Source organism: Excalfactoria chinensis, chromosome 2 (assembly GCF_039878825.1).
Source record: "Excalfactoria chinensis isolate bCotChi1 chromosome 2, bCotChi1.hap2, whole genome shotgun sequence".
In the NCBI taxonomy this organism is placed as follows: Eukaryota; Metazoa; Chordata; class Aves; order Galliformes; family Phasianidae; genus Excalfactoria; species Excalfactoria chinensis.
In genome coordinates this window covers 50,848,231-50,863,938 of record NC_092826.1, presented here as the reverse complement: position 1 = coordinate 50,863,938, position 15,708 = coordinate 50,848,231, and the positions used below count along the sequence as shown (strand labels likewise).

Sequence of the window (15,708 nt, the reverse complement as noted above, 5' to 3'; positions counted from 1 at the left end):
CTAGCCAGATCCCATAGTACGGAGTAAAGAGAGATGACCAGGAGGTGTGAGGAATTAGTATAGTGACTGTTTGAGCTTAAGAATAAGGTCATTTTTAGGAATAAGGAATAAGTTTTCCACTCTGGCAATCTCTACTGTTCCAGAGCTCTAATATGCATATAAGCAAAATGTAAAATGCTCTATAATACATCTCCTATTTTTACAGCTTACTTTCTAACGTGGCAATAACTGTTTTGAGGAAGAAATTAGAGATTTTATCTCATGTTTGTTTGCTAGGAAGGAAAATGGAGGAAGAGTTTTTCAAGTTTAGAAATCTTCTGTATATCAGATTAAAACACCTGATGCTTAATTTGTCTTTATCTGGAATTTCAACATAGAAAATCAATAGCAATCCAATTTTCTTTTTTTTTTTTTTTTCTTTCTTTCTTTCTTTCTTTAGTTTTCTTCTTGTTTAAAACAGTCCTCAGACACTGCTGAAGAATTACTTTCCTTTTATACCTCTAGATTATAAATTCCTGTGGAAAAAAAAGTATTATCTCAAATTGGTATCATACTTATGTTATTACGTCCCTTACAAATTTGATAAAATATTCACAAAGATAATTTCATCTAGTGGGTGATGCAAGGTCAGGAATATCTGTCATGGAACAGACTTTACCTTCCTTATGGCATGACAGATGATGCTCCTTGCTTCACACCACCCTCAGCTTTCTTAGCCTCCTTACCTCTTTTGGCGGACCAGGGTGCACAGTCATTATTAGTACAAAACAATGCAAGAAAAGAGAAAGAGATTGGGATTCATTTTTAAGTTCCTCTGAACTGTCCTTGTGATGAAATTCTGTTGAAATACACACAAATTAGCCTCAATCCTGACAGTTATCTGGACTTTTCTGCAATATTATATCTACTGGTTTCCTGAAAATATGTGTCTGAAAGGGATGGGATCTCTTAGGTGGGTAATATACAAATGTCCACATTGGAGCTGACAGGGTGTGAAAGTCACTTTTCCCAAGAACTGCTGCCATTAACAAAAAATAATTAAGGACTGGAGCTTTCACTTGAAGGACTTACTGCTTAAACAATGGTGAAATGTTCTTCATAGGAAGCATGATTCCTACTGAAGTACTGATGTCGCATTCTGCTCCACATTAAAATGTAACACCCAAATAAATTCTACCCTCTTTATCCTAAGCAGCATTTTTATGAACACCTAAATGGTTGAAACTCCTTCAGATACATGAGGCTTCCTTGTTGAACACTGCCCTATTTAACAACAGGAGAGCTTGGACTTTTTTGGTTCATGTATTTTGCTGACCACTCAGCTTTCACTTGTTGGATATTCAGAAACTCTGCAGTGTCTCTTAACTGTCCTGTTAGCTCATTCTCACAGTTTCTGCTGGATTTCCTGTTTTTTGTTTTATGACATAAATTGACTAGCCTTCTATGCAGTGTAATACAAAAATTAGAATTTCATTTGTCAAGACCATTATGGACCAATATATTGCAGTTCTGTGAAATATAATTACAATTTACCTCTAAAAATTACACAAATACATAATGCACTTTACTAAAAATATTTATGGTTCCACAACAGAATTGCTATGAAGAAAATCACCATTAGTGAAAAAAGATATCTCCCTCTGGAGATATTCTAATCATCCTAATTTTTTTCTGAAAGTAGTACAGGACAAAATTTTATGTTTGGCTTATACTGAAAGATGTCACTGTAGGTTTATATTGGCAAAACTATGGGGATCAGAAAGAGATAGGAAATAATGCTGGTAACATCAGTGAAAGTAAAAAGTGTTTCCTGCTTGAAAAAATATTCACAGACAATGTATCATTCAATATATACGATATGTCTTGTGATTTATAAGTGTTCTTTACCACATTATTCCAAATGCCTCTTGTCTATCTTGTAGTACAAAATTTATCATGAAAGGTATCTGTTTGGATGGTTCATATATTTTCCCCATTTGGAAAGGAGCATAAGTCTGTGGCAAGGAATTCTTCAGCTTGCTTAAAGTTAGTCATATAGTTATGTAATTATACAGTTATACTGGTCAACCAAGTCTGAACTTTCTATGTAGTACCTTCATCATATAGAAAGCCTGTTATATTCAGTTTGTCTTTCTGTTCTCAGGCTTTAATTGTACTGAGGTGTACTTTAAGGTCCTGTATGAGGTGTAAATTTCTTTAGCTGTACTAGTAGTGTCTTTGTTTTCAATAAAAGAACGTCAAAAATGAAAGTCTTCACATGGCACATGTAAAAACATGTAAATAAATAAATAAATTCCTTAACTTATGTTTGGTTTGATTTACTTTTCTTTTAGATGCCTTCTAACAAAAGAAAAGGTTATTAGATTTTTTACTGACAAGAGCAGAATATAGCATAAAACTGGAAATTTCAGTTTGATTTTATTATACCCATAGTTTAGGGCTTCTGCCATATAAGAAGTTGTGATTTTATATTTATTTGATAAAAGAAATGCATTTGCTTTAAGATGTGTTCCTGTATTCTACATTTGCTGGCTCATAAACCACCTGAAAGTCTTGAAGATGCAAACATAAATTGAAGTACTGAACAAGGTCATTCCTTTAGCAGTCTTACCAAGTCCAGAGCATGTGGATAAATTATTATAGTAAGACACAGGAAATGATATTTTAGCAGAAAATATTTTGTCTTTATTTATTTATTTATTAGGAAGGTTTCATATATTTTGTTTTACTGCAATAAGAAGAATCAGCAAAATGGCTTTAGAGAGGAAAAAAGACTTCAGAAAAAGTGATTTTGAAGTTAACAAAAAATCAAAGAGAATATGATTTCTGTTTTTTAATTTTATTTTTTGATCTGCTGTTGCCCCACAAAAGTTTTGCAACATGATCAGTGCACATAGTCATAGAATCATAAAATCATAGAATCACAAGGTTGGAAAGGACCCACAAGATCATCCAGTACAACTGTCCTCGCATTACCATTGCTACCACAAGCTACTAAACCATATATCATAGCTCCTCATCCAGACGCCTCTTTAACACTGCCAGGGATGGCAGTGTGTGCTGTTTCCCATTTGTGGTGCAGGCCCTGAGTATTCATCCATTTCACAAGGACATTATAGTCATACTGGTAGTAGTGAAACACTTGAGTGGCTGTGATTGTAAGACTGAATCAACTGTATTAATTGCTTTAAAATTTTTATGTGATGAAAGTACTGGACAAGTTTTGCAAAATGATGAATCAAAGCTAAACTGCGAAAACACTTGTTACAAAAAGAGCTCCAGGATAAGCTTGTAAAAGAAAAAGAAACAAAAACAAATATATTCAGAGATAATACTGATAGTAATGATAACTTTTTAAGACTTTTATTTTCTTTGCAGGCTGCTTTCTGTTCTATAAGTTCTACAAGGAGTATGCAAAATGCAGCTTCTCTAAAATCCACATGGAAGAATGAAAAAAGTAAATCCAAAAATCACCTATAAGCCTCCCCATGTTTTGGTCCTACATAAATTGCTTCAATCATTAAATTCAAAAGCTTAAATCTAAGTAGGAGTACTTCCAAAAGTACTTTTTACTGGTATTTTGGTTATTTGCCTGGTTATTTGGCTTTCTTGTCTTCACACAGAGCACAAGTGTTGTAGTCTGCAAAGTACTATTCTGAAGTAGACCTAGGGTTAGAAAGCTCATGCTGATAGAAAAGCTTATGACTTTGTTTGAAAAGAAGTTCGCAAGTGTTTAGCCTCTGGGCCAATATTAAGTTTCTCTGAATTTAAGCTGGTTTTTACATTAGCTGCATGGCAATAAGCCTAAGAACTACTGATCAGCAAAACTGCCACAGTCCATGGAAGACCACTCACACTCAGCCCTGACCCCACTCTCAAGGTCATGAGTCCTGGGGTGTCAGCCAACTCCTGACTTCCACCTGTGAAATTGGACATTTATCTCTCCACTGGGCTTCCTAAGAATTTTGTTTCCAGTTCCATGACAGATCACTGAATCTGAAGGTGGAAAACATCATGAATTCAACTAATAGATATACCCCAACTAAACTTGTTTTCCTGGATACCTTTCCAACGAGTTTTACATCTTTGTGCTCTCCTCAACAAATGTTTAGCAAAATAATTTGAGCACTTTTATGTGTGTTGGTAAAATCAATGTCCAGGAAGCACAAGGAAAAGTCTCAGTAAAAACCTGCAGTATGGGTATACTGGTAATACCTCCTGACTTCTCCCAAAGACTTGCTGATCCTTTCAGTCTTTATCAAAGAATCAGCCAATTGCTTTAAAAAGTGTTTGATTAGCAAGAGTCATTAGTGTGGAGACAATTAAGCACTGCTTTATCTGTTAAAATAATGAGATTTGGTGAGAAAAAGTAGATAATTCTGCCCCATCAGAGGGTTATAACAATTACCTCATGAAAAGACAAGGTTGTTGCAGCAAAGGGCTGTCTGAAGTTCACAGAAGACACATGAAAGAGAGGTTTACACAAAAAGTTTTGATCTTCACTAACAATGTTTCTCAAGGTGGAAAATGATCACAGAAAGAAACACCTTGATTTTATGAGTGACATTTATGCCTCGGAAAATACTGAAGCACTTAAGCCATGATAAATTTCAGAATTCCTGGGATTAAGTTAATTGCTTATAAATCTGTATACAACTGTGTAAAACTTTTGACATACCTACACTATTAAAAATTCCTATATACTGCTAACTTTCCAGGCTAGGACTTTTGAGAGAGTTTAAATGAATAATGGATTTATACCCTTCTGAAAATCCTAGACTCAGGTAGATGTACAAAGATTATTTAGCTATGCTACTAGTAAATAAGCAATATTTTGAAAAAAATCCTGTTCTGCTCAGTTCTGTTGCAATCTCATGAAGTAAAGATGAACTAAAATTTACTGGAATGTAAAGAAGAGTGCCAAAGATTAGACAGGTTTAAGCTTCTTGGATTTCAACCTCTTTCCAGCAGGATACAAAGAGACATTAAACCCCAGTTAAACTAGATGAGAGAGAAAAATAGTCTCTCTATAACTGCTGTGATAAGAGAAAGATAGCTTGGTTTTTGAATCCTCTTTCACTGTTCCCTCATAATATAAGAAATCCTTGCTGATATACACATTCAACCTTGTTCTCATGTTTCGTTGTGTTATATGTCCAGACAAGAAAATGGCAGCAATATTCCTTCTTCAAAAAATCTTTTCCTTAGACATGTTTCTGTCTATCAGGATCTTCTCTCTAGTGGATTAAAAGGAGCTGGTACTGACAGTTCACATCTACCCATTTTTACACAGAGGTGTCTTGTCTACTTTACTTTCCTCGCTCTTCTGAAAGAGAGGCTGACTAAATCCATATTTAATATCAATAATTTGCTCTGTAGAATGAAAGTAATGAGCTACTGCTCTGCCTATGCATAGTTTGTGAGATTTCAGAGAGATTATCTCAGGTTAAGTGTATATCACAAATTTCTATTCTACATAAGTGGAAAGAAATAAAAAGAAAAAGAAAAGGTTTTGACTTATAAATACCCTCAGTAAGGTGTTCACTCAAGCAACTACATTTTCTAAATGATCACAGAGTTTAGGGTCAAGGGAACACTTTTCACTCCCATGTATAAATTCAGCTTTTTGCTGTTCTTTTAACTCAGATTTTTCAAAGAAAGACAGAAAGCATCAACAGCTGGCAGATTTCCTGCCTCATCCTGCCAGAAGTGGCAAGTAACTAGTAAATAAACGGTATACAGCGCTAAGCGATACTTGAAATGACACGCTGAATCCAGTTTCTGTGACTTGCACGTCACAGACTTCAGCGGGCTGTAAATTACCTTTTTTTTTTTTTTTTTTTCCCAAGAAAACAAACTCATTTTAAAAATAGAAATCCCCTTGAAGTAACATCTTGAATTATTTTAATGAACTTGTTTAGCAAAATAATCCATGTGGTAAAGTACAGCTTCTACATCTCTGAGTTTTTTAGTGTAGCTTCATAGCTTCAAAAATAAATATCCTGAACACACTGGTAGCAATCAGATTTCTGTCACAGACATGGCCACCCATACAGCTTCTTTTCTAAGTAGAGGATGGCATGAAAACCCTGGGCAAACAGAAGAGTTCTCAAGACATTTCTCAGAAGCCCTGGGGCAGCTCACAGGGTAGTGCTTTACAGGACATACAGGGTAGGTCATTTGCTCATACCTGGGCTGTGTGACCGATTCACTCAGCTTTATAGTGCTTGTAGAAAATACCACCTACTGGAATAGCCTTTTGAAACGTTGCAGAACTCAGATATTTAGATGCAGATTTGTCAGTTTAGACATGTTAAGATTAATTCGGAAGCATTTCCTCATACATAGCATCTGCAGTGTGGCTAATGAGGGACTGTGTAGGGAAGTTCCACTCAGCTCACAACCCTGGTGAGAAGCGAAGAGTTCTCTTGTATAGGACGTCATAGCCTACCTCCAGCAACTGCTAAAGCCTGGTTATCCATGCAACACAACACAATTTTTTTTTATTTATTTATTTTTTTTTTTAAGGTTTAATGAGTCTGAGCAAGCAAAAATTTTCATCTGGAGTCAAAAGTGTGTCAAAAGTGCAGTCCCACTCAGCAGAGGCATGTGTAATCAATAGTAACATAATATATGGCAAGAGTGTCTCAGCACCACTTTTAGTGATATAGGCATTAGAGTAGCTGTCAAGAGCTATAACTACTGTTTGTAAACATTTGAGTGTTGATTTAAAGCAGTAGTATTTGCAATAAATATTCACATTTTCCTCAAGATAATCTTTATCAGACATTGCTTTTCTCCCTCCCTCTCTGTCCTTTGCTCAATGAACACATACCAAGTTGTGGATTCTTTAAAAATTACGTAGTGCTTACATTGAGTTTTGGTCAGATTCCCCTGTAACAGCTATTATACATCTTTCTGAAAGAGAAAACTGCCTGGTATTTCCTACTTTGTCCAATTGTTTCCCTTCTTAATGTCAGCTTCTGAGTGCTTCTTTTTCCAGGTTTTGCAGGGGCTGCTGCCACAGATCTGAAAAAAACCACATGCACAAATTAATCTTCAGCCTTATGTAGGCAAGTTGTTGAATCAACAGGCTTGTATGATATGGACACTTTAGAACATGCTGTACATCATGCCTACATACATGGAAAATATTACTTTATTCTTAATAGATGAATGTACTACAGTGCAAAATAGATGCATGCACAGACAGTTCAAAACTAATCATATAATCCTAGAACCACTAAGGTTGGAAAAGACCTCTAAGATCACCTAGTCCAACTGTAAAATTCAATGAAGTGAGCTAGTTTCATTAAAATACCGATAGAACATAAGGAATTACGTTATTTTCTGTGTTCACCAACTTTCTTTTGTTCACTTAAAAGTGTCTGCATAGATGGATGTTATAGCCTGCTGATGCTCTAACATCGCTGAAATATGCTTCATTTAGTGCATTTGGCTGTGTGAAAACAGCAAGGGGCAGGAGATATTTAGGAAAGTACATCCATTGTGCATTCACTGCCCTATTGGAGAAAAGAATAAGCAAATACACATTTCAAATGCGCAGAGCTCAAATTCAGTCATTGTCTTGCAGAACCTTTACAGGTTTTTCAATATACTCCTCACCTTTGTGCAAAGCTAATTTTCTAATCTGTTTCCTGCTTGCTTCTCTTTCATTCAACTCCTGCTGTTTGACCTCACCTGCTGTCCTCTGGTAGTCACTGGTTGTACAGTGTCTGCTAATCTCCTGTTAGCTGCTCTGTTGGACAGCACTGTCTTCAAATTTCTTTGTAACAGGAGAATGATTTCAGGCCTTCAAATAAACCCTTTCTTACTTTTGATGTTACCCTTTCTGGCATCTAAGGAAAGGAAATGTCACTGCCATTGTAATGCACTTATAATAGTGCAGAAGAAGAGTGTATTAATAACACCTTTGCAGACTCTGGAAATGATGTATGTAGCATGGAATTAGTTACTAGTGCAACTTGTATTCATTCCTGATTCCACTTAACATTAAGAAAGATCTTTCCAAATTAAGTATGACTGTAACTGTGAAACATACTCTTGTCACATGCTGAACACACAAGATAGATAGCTTTCCTGTGCACCCCAGAATGAAAAACAACTGTCCCAGCTATGTCCCAGATACTTCTTCCACTGCTCTTTAGCAAGGATTGGCCAAAAGTCTTTGTATGAAGCAAGAAAATACTTCATAAACAAAATCTGGCTCCCAATTACTGCTCATTTACCAGCTTCATATCAGTATGAGGAGAGATGGTGAGCCGTGCTTTCTTACAGAATGTTGGTTTTCTTTAACATCAAAGTCAGTCTGGACATCTGTCAAAAAACACAGAAAGAAAACAACTTCTTATTTCACTTTTTGTGGAATAATTATAGTTACTCAGAAGTCTGGGGATAGAGTTTCAGGAAATAATAGAATACTGGGGCAAATCTTCTCATTCAGCTATACCTGTGGAGAAGGTAGAAGCATTTTACCTATTTTTGTCACTAGCTTCACTGTCTCATTAGCTACAGGTTACCAAATGACACTCTTGCTGATATCTGCTGATATTTTTAGATGTAGACTGAAGTTCATTTACAATACAACTAGTTCAGACAGTAATTTATTAAGGCAGGAGGCAGTTTAATTCACTAGATTTTATCACTTTCCTGCGGGGTGATATTCCTGAGATACAGCTAAATACATAAAATTAGCAATCTTCACAAATACAGGATTGAAGTGAGCGGCAGCTGGGATGGATAATGAATGGTCTTTAACATTAAAGGAATAATGAATATATGATCATATGGTTCTGTCAGTTCTCAAATACAGACCTTATTGTCCTTGTCTCACAGACTTGTGTGCTCCTTTCCAGAGAAAGCAAGGTGCATATTCTGATGCACACCATTGCACTCAGACTTGTTCTGAGCAAAATAGGGATTACAGACTTAATTTAGAGTAAAGAATTCATTATTGTTCTAATTAAAGGAATAACAGCCTAATCAAACACAACAAACATTTATTATTACATTTGCAATCTAAGTGAAATTTATAGTCCAGATTACCTAATTATTAAGAAAAATCTCATTAATAACACCACTACAGGTGTTTCACACAAACTTCCCTTTTTTCTGATGTTACATTCCCCTTTCAGTGGATACTGGGTTTCAACAAGAGTCAGAGAGTGAGGTACTGTGATTTCTTAGCATGGTGACCTCTGAGAAGAGGATAAGGAAATGATGCTGTGGGTGCTCCTTTTCTCTATTTTTGTATTTCTTTTTTACATTATTGAATAGCATCTTCTTTCTCATGCTTTTTTCAAGGTTCTGAATTTCACCTTACACTATATTTTTCATTCACTTGTTAATAGTAAAACTGATCAAACTGGCTTGCAGGACTGAATCCTTTAAATGAGCAGTGACTGACAGTGGAGATTTCTGTTTTTATACAGTCTGAAGTCTCTGCCATCATCCTATGCTATACTTTCTTACACTGCATTTTTATTCTTGAGTCTTGGAAGGTTCAGTCTACATAGAATCACTACTTAATATTTCTCCCTCTTAATTAATGTCATGCATTGCTCTGTGCAATGCCTAAAAAGTAAAGAAAATTTAGATATGGGGACCCTAGTTGTAGACTGATGTGGTGATACCTAGAACAAGATAACAATCAGCTCAGGTCAAAGCAAGTCATGAAGCACTGCTTTCTTATGTCAATAAAAGCCTGTGGCCTATTACAGGTATTGTCAAAAACATACTTGCTGGGCTGCAACACACAGCTAGTGATGAGTTGTCAGATGCTCTGGCTTTTCCTCAGACCCTCAGGCCAGAGCACTCCAAAGTGATCCTGGGTCTGAGTTTACAGATGTATCCTCTGATTCAGGTCTTTACAAAACCAGAGCTTGTGGCTGAAAGCAAGGCTATCAAAATACTCAGCCCTTGTTGCATCTCAGTCAGTGCCTGCATGTTGACTAGTCATGATGTTTCAAAGTAATCACCAATTAGTGAAACAAAGAAGACTTTTGCTATTTCCTATTTTTATCTATCTATTCACTTATCTATTTAAAGATTGAAGTTGGAAAGGAAGTTCATGCAGTGGTTGTGGTGGGGTTTAACACTGATGGTAAATAACAGCGTACTGAAAATGGCTGGGGAGGCAGGGGAGGAGTTCTCCACAAACTAGAAGTTTCTCAAGGTGAAGATTTTATATTAAAACTCTGAAAGTTACGTTTGGCAGACATGACTTTCTTGACTGCTTTTGGCCTCTTGACAATGCAGCGTTATCCTGGGATTCATTCCTGTGTTAACAGCCTTGGTAGAAGTCATTTATCTGTATTTGTTACGTATCTCTATGACCTACATTTTTCAGGTGCAGAATTCCAAGAGATCATGTAGACAATCTGAAGGGAGAAAGAGCTTTTTAATCTATTAATTTGTAGCTATAGATAATGAATGAATGATCTTTTTTTAATAGTCCTGGATCAAAGCTTTTAATCAGTTTCAAAGGCTCAAACATTGCCAGTTGCTTCCTGGGACTGAATTCTGTCTCTCTGGCCTCATAGTACGGACAAGCCTGCAGGGCAGGTGCCATAAAACAATAATTCCTTCCTTTCATAGGAATAGATGTACTAGTCTGTAGCCCCCCACATTACTGTAAAGAGAAGAATGTATTCTCCTGGCATTTCTTTGTTGATGCACTTTGATCCCACTGTCTACTCACATATAGCTAAGAGAAGTGTTATCATGGCTATCTGACACGCTGGCCTAATCAATAACCAAGATGTGCAAAAGCAGAGAGTTCTCTGGTGGGTCTCTGCAGCCTCCTGCATGAGGAAGCATCTAATTATAAGTGACAGTGTCCACATTGCCCCCTTCACAGCACTGGCCTGGGGCATAAATGAAAAATTGATTCCATTTTCTAGCACAGCTATGTCTCACCTTTATGGGCGTACACCAAAGTGGAACAGAAAATAAATAGCACTTAATTTTGCATTTTTATAATAAGTTTGAAACTAAACACTGGGAAACCTTGTCAGCTCCTGCTAAGCTGATTCCAATTAAAGCTTCTGGCAGAGTTCCAGCTGTTTTACTACCTCAAATAGCACTGAACATAACAAGGTTTATGAAGCATTCAAAAGTCAAATACCCTATTAACATAAACATGTAGTGAAATCAACTCTTCTACAATTTTCAGCTTTCTTTCTGTCTTTCATTTATGTTGGGCTAATCTAAGATGATGCCTGTTTTCTTTGTTGCATCTCCCTTTTTTTCTGCTTGCTGGAATGAAAAACAAGATTTAGTATTTGAACAGTACATGGTTTGCCCTGAGAACTTACTCCCTTTGGCAATTTTGTTACAATGCCTTCTATTCCACTCAGTTTCGATAGAAGCATTTGGAAGGTTGGTTCCCTACAATGCTTTTATCTCCAAAATAGCAAGTGGTTTATGTTTGCATATTTCTGTTCCGGATTATTTGGGAAGCCTTCTGCAAACCCGGGTACTAATGCCAACATTTTAAGAAGAATTCAGTGCTTGATTTAGTGCATTCATAATTAACAAGCAATAAATAAAAATGTAATACTCAAAGACATTTCCCAATACAGCTTCTTCATTGTTTAATGTTAAGTCATTCCTATTTAAACTAAATAAAAATACAGTGTACACTTCCCTGCATCTTCAGCAGAGTGAATATCTGCTATGTTCAAAAATATTCTGTGCTTTTTGCCAGAATGCTGATTAAAGCAGTGGACAAAAGATAATGAACATACTGGAAACGAACCGTGATAAAAGCCTCATATATATATATGTTAGCATTAGCTAACAATGATGTATGCAACACTCCAAGTGAAATACTCTGTAATGATATTGAAATCAAAGAATCTTTGAATAAGCAGAAACAGCGATATGAGATTAAGTTTGATTCCTCGTAAATCTAGTATTGGCCACTATCTTACACTTTGTAAATGTGATTACTTCAGATCAAGCTTTCTGATTTTACATCTCACCTTTATATTCATTTTGTAGTTCAGTAGCTGATAATTCAGCTTCGCATTATCAAAATATATATTAAATTTTGTCAGTAAATCATGTCACAGTTACTATAGATGTGCAAGCTTTCCAGTGCTGCTTAACAGGTTTGTTTCTCCCAGGGTCGGGAATATTTTCTTTTCCTACATAGCCTCATCCAAAACCCATGCAATTTTGCCGATAGACTGATTTATACAAGCTTTGAATCAGGCGGATTACATGTAAATTATTTTTTGTTTCAGTTGAAATAGGCACTGTCAAACAAGGAAAGTCCCTTTATATTAAAAAAAAAAATAAAATACAACCCTAGAAGGTATTTTTTATGCAGAAATCAATCAATTGTTTTGAAGTCAGATAAATCATATCTTCTCTTGCTTGCTACTTATATTCTTCAAGGAATATATGTGCTGTGGATTTTCTGTTCCCACTGTGTTCTTAGTGCCACCTCTAACAACAGTTTTTAGAAAGCTGAAATCTAAATGAGTCCAGAAGAAATTCTGAAGATATCAAAATTCTTTTAGTTTGGAAAGGATCTTTCTGGGAATTATATGTGATCCTTGAATTTTCAAAATGCAGTATTCTTTTAATATTCTATTTTTCTTCAAAACAACAAAAAAAAACCTTTTTAAAATAGTCTTTGATTTTTAAGTACTTCAAAAATCTGAAGATAAAGGAAGGGTAAATTTTCAAAAACTTGACAGGAATACCCCATGCTTAATGTCTGTTAATATTTTTTAAGTATACTGAAACGCAAACGTTCTTTACTTTACGTACCTTATTTAGTGTTGAATGGCCCTGGGGGGGGGGGAATAAAAAAATAAAATAAAAAGTGATGTAAAAGTATTTTTAATTAAAACAATAACATTTGTGTTTTAGCTTGTTAAGAGCTTTCTGAGTCTTATTCAGAATTCACCATGATGATTCTCTTTTATACAGATAAAAGGCTTTTAAGATCCTAGTATTTCCACTTTTATGTGACTTAATCACCTTTTGTGGCTTAAAATTAGTATAAAATGTGTTGAGGTGAAGCTTTTTGAACTATTCTGAGAGGAAATCTTTAACTCAAAGTAAACATTATAATAGAGTATTGCGCCATTCAAACAGCAGTGAGACCCTGACTTTTCTCTAACTATTGGAGTCATTTGTACTGAAAGGATAGCTCACTGTGCTAGGCTTTCCACACTGCCTTCTCTTTCTTCCTTTTTCATTGATGGCAGACTTTAAGGTGAATTGCTCTATTTAGTTTGCATTTAGGATCTAACAAAGAAAAGCTAGTCAGATCCTATGGGGAAGCTCTGCAGTACTCCTCCCACATTTTCTTTTAATGCTACCATACAGTGTCTCACACAAAGACCTTAATCACTAAAACATATCCTGTTATTTAAGAGCCTTGACTGTAGAAAGCACAAATAAGTTAGAAGAAGTAATATTTTACCTAGAATACTGAGCAAATGCCAAAACAAATCTAAATACATTGTTGTTGTTGTTGTTGTTGTTGTTGTTGTTAAATTTGGCTCAAAATATCTGTTCTTTAAAAAGTTCCCTGATAAGAATGTATTAATCCTTTCCAAGAGGGCAACTTGCTCTTTTATTTACATTGACAATTTGACCAGATTGTAAATTCTTTCTTAATTGAGTCTAAATTCACCAGTGCACCATTTTAGATTTGTTCCATGCCTCCTGCACACTGAATTTATCATGGATTTTTATTCACATCTGTTTAGTTATTCAGCCTACTAACCTAATGTTTGTCACACATCCAGACATCAGGATGGATTAAAAATAATAATAATAATAATAATGTCAGAAGAGAGCAGCAGGACAGTTGATACTTTTGAGTTCTGTATATGAAGGTTGATTAACCATGACTAGCTCCAAGTTAAATGTCTGCTGTTTACAAAGGAACAGAGGGGGAACAGTTTTCTAACCATTTTTTATACTTTTTTGAACAATCACAACGCTTTGTTGTTTGAAAACATACTTTCTTAAAAGATTCCTCTCAGTAGCAGGTTTTTTTTTTCTTTCTGAGACTACTGATCATATAATGTATGTCATTTTAAGATTAATAGACGTGGGATGCAAGAGATGCAACATTCAGAGCATGAAGAATCATTAACTAGCAACGATGTCTGAGGGATGTTCCTGTATTTCAAATGCTTCATTGCTTCATTGAGTAGTGAACACAGCAGCTCACTCTGAGGCAGATGTTATGCCCACAAATGTTGCAAATGCAAACACTTATCTCCAAAGCATGCAGAGAAAAATCAAACTATGTGATATTCTGCAGGAAAAAAAAAAAAAAAAAAAAAAAAAAAAAAGGCTGATTTCAGACTGACAGTTTCATGTCAAAAGTGTTAGATACAAAACCACAAATCCTCAACAAGGATCATCAGCAGAACTCAAGTCAGACTCAGGATTTTGACCATGGAGAGATCTTGTGATCTGAATGATTTGGAGAGAATAGAAATCATTCAGATGAATCTATAAGCTAATTTTTAATTACTGAGGACAGTGAGAACATCATTTCATGTGACTCCACTACTCCATAGTTGTCTATTGATAACCACTGAAAATGTCCTGAACTAATTGAAACAGGTATACTGAAAGATGTATTACTGAAGTGGATTACTGGCATGGAAGTTCATACACTAGAGATATTACAGTGTTTGCTCCACAGGTATCTCCAAACCAGAAGTTCTGAAATATTTAATGCAGAGGAAATAGGGTAGATGGGGATAACACAAAGGTACTTTTTAGGGGTTTGGGAAATGCAGGAGTTTGGCTTCCTGCTGTTGGTCCAGCACCTAAAATTGTACAGTCCTGTTCTGTTTGAATAGGATGTTGGGTGGTACAGAAATTTAACCTCTGAAACTCTTACTACCACTGTAGATGAAATAAAAGAGGTTAGGAAGTGGAAAACAGATGTGTTTACTTTTGTGATTCTTAAATGTATAGCTATTTTCAACCAGGATAGTAGGTATATGTTCTTCAAATTTGGTTCATATAATAGTCAAAGACATCTTATGTAGGTTGAAAGGTATGAAAAAAAAAAAAAAATGTATTCTAATGTTAACTGGTGTAATCAAGATAAGAGATACAGTGCCAAAGCTATCACAATACAATGGTGGAGAATTTAATTTCATAGTAATACAACATCATAGATATCTGAACCATCTTAATGTGTTGAATCAAAGTAAGAGCACAGGAATTTTTTCAACTGACACAACACTGCAGTGACTTCAGGGGATAAAATGATATATTTTTATAACATAGTTTATACTGAGCATCAATAATGGAAATAAATTAAGCAAATAGAAATACCTGGGGGCTGAAACTACAATTACATCATTCTCTCAGCTCAGACAGAAGAGAAGGGATGTTTTTTTCCTGAAGCAGACTGAAGATCCCTCAAATTTCAGGTAACTTTCCTGGCCTCTCTCCAGAGTCCATCCCTGATGCTCTACAAAGGCCATCTACTTTGTTGTTACTATAGATATGGCAGTTAGTTGCTGGGGAAGGTGATGGGAACAGGAAATAAAAAGGATAACTTATGGATCAGAATAGACAGCTCTGAAAGCAGAGACATAGAAGCCTTGCTCTGTTACTCAGGGAAAATCCAACTCTAAAAGCAATATTAAAAACAAAAGCAAAGAGGAAGATGGTTTGACCTCTGCTTTCTTC

The 15,708-nt window shown here is 35.6% G+C and overlaps 1 long non-coding RNA gene across 1 annotated transcript in view; it reads right to left on the bottom strand.

The window, feature by feature from the left end:
• Nucleotides 1-2,848: 2,848 nt before the first annotated feature.
• LOC140249005 (uncharacterized) overlaps nt 2,849-15,708 on the bottom strand; it is a 49,917-nt gene continuing 37,057 nt past the window's right edge. Inside the window, exons 2-3 of the long non-coding RNA XR_011902928.1 lie at nt 8,250-8,337; nt 2,849-7,029 (exon numbers count right to left, since the gene is read on the bottom strand). This is a non-coding gene — a long non-coding RNA (uncharacterized lncRNA). The remainder of the gene's footprint in view (nt 7,030-8,249; nt 8,338-15,708) is intronic.